The following is a 1,891-nucleotide window of genomic DNA, read 5'->3' on the forward strand; positions in this document are numbered from 1 at the left end:
TGGAGTTCCTGATGAGACCCTAAAATTCTCCTTCTTCAGAGAGAAGGTTGTTTTTCTGCTCTCTTTCCACCATCTTCCTTCCCTCCTCCAGATCACACTCTTTTCTTCTCCAGTTATACTTTTTCTCTGCACCACTTCTTCCAAAAGTATCGTTTGGCTGGGCCTTTGGTTCTTCATTTCTAAATGTAGCTATGTCTCATACAACATTGTTTAAATAAGTTTTTGTGCTGTTATATTGGGGGGAAAAAAGCAAAAAAAAAAACACTTTATTTAAAATTTCATCACCAATGCTTGATAAGAAATGTACTCATTACCTTGCCCATGTAATTGTAACCCCTCTGTACAGTATTTTCACAATAAAAAATAAATTAATAAAGTAAAATAAAATTTCATCATGCTGACAGATACAGAAAATTAGGGCCACCTTGATCATCATTGTTATATCATCACCACCATTATCTACCACCAACCATTATTGACAAGTCCCTGGGACAATACTTTCAGGTGTAGCATAACTGCTACATTTTCCTTTTATTGTCTATAACATATTTAGCAATTCTAGACCTTTATGACAACTTGGATAAGCTATTATGCCTCTGTGACTTCAATTGTCTTGAGAATAAAATGAATTTTTATAGAACTTCTTATCCAATATGCATTAGTCAGCTTGAATTTCCTCATCAAAATATCATAAAATAAATGACTTAAACAACAGCTATGTAGTCTGGGGAGTTCTTGATCAAGGTATAGCCAATTCAGTCCCTCATGAGGGCTCTTTTCCTGGCTTTAAGAGGCAGCCTCATTACTGTGTCTTCATATGGCAAAAAGAGACCTAGCTATGCTCTCCTTACCTTTTAAAAGGACATTAATCCATACAGGGCACCAGTGGCTCATACCAGAAATCACAACTACATAGGAAACTGAGGCCTGGAGGATCACAGTTCAAAGCTAGCTCAGGCAGAAAAGTTCTCCAGACTCTATCTCCAATTAACTAACAAAAAACTGAACTGGAGGTATGAATCAAGTGGTACAGCCAGCATCAAACATGAGAAAGCAAGCATGCAGTCCTGAGTCCCCCCACCTAGCCACATACCAGCAAAACACACACACACACACACACACACACACACACACACACACACACACACACAAAATACTAATCCCACTACGGTTATCCTGCCATGTGACTTCACCTAAAATTGATCAATCAACTCTCTAAAGTCCTACTTCCAACTACTCTCACATTGGCAATTGGGACTTCATTATATGCATTGGGGATAGAATGAATAAATACTCACTCACCGAGAATTTTATTGTTTAGAAGGATCACCTATAAATTTTAAAGTATGGAGATTGATGGCATGAGAATGTAATCTCCAAATAAATATATTTTCCTTAATGCTGTTGGTTATCCTAATAGAGCTTGCGACCAGATAGTTTTTATATCTGAGTGTTTGTTCAGACAATGTTCTAAATTATCATATCATTTTGTGAGGCATTAACTATCTCAGAGTGTAAAGTAGCCTTGAAAAGTGACTTTCATTTAGCTCTTCTGTGTGTGTGTTTGTTTAATATGAACAAAGCCTTACAGACAGATGCAAATAGTAAATCCTCTTTTGCAACTCAGATCTCATTATTGAGTATGACTTTTGGTACAATAAGAAGTAATATGATTCCTGCAATATTTGGCAATGATGGGATTTTGTTAACTCATGCAAAATGGCTCTGAAAATAAAGTTGATGTAAAAGCTAAAAAAAAGTGATATTCACATCTCTAATTAGACATGTAAGGAAGGGTTTAGTATGCATTACTAGTTTGATAGACAGGGCTCCTCAAGGAAAAGAAACTTTTGATGTTTACTCCATAAGAAAAGAGTAATAATCAGTAATA

General features: G+C 36.0%; 1 non-coding gene across 1 annotated transcript; it reads left to right on the forward strand.

The window, feature by feature from the left end:
- The first annotated feature begins 1,547 nt into the window (after positions 1-1,547).
- Positions 1,548-1,672, forward strand: LOC138821143 (small nucleolar RNA SNORA40). Its single transcript, XR_011370081.1, has one exon. It is a non-coding gene; the product is annotated as a small nucleolar RNA SNORA40 (small nucleolar RNA).
- Positions 1,673-1,891: the final 219 nt, after the last annotated feature.

The sequence above is a fragment of the Dipodomys merriami genome, unplaced genomic scaffold (genome assembly GCF_024711535.1).
Source record: "Dipodomys merriami isolate MVZ:Mamm:240054 unplaced genomic scaffold, mDipMer1.0.p SCAF_9, whole genome shotgun sequence".
Lineage (NCBI taxonomy): Eukaryota > Metazoa > Chordata > Mammalia > Rodentia > Heteromyidae > Dipodomys > Dipodomys merriami.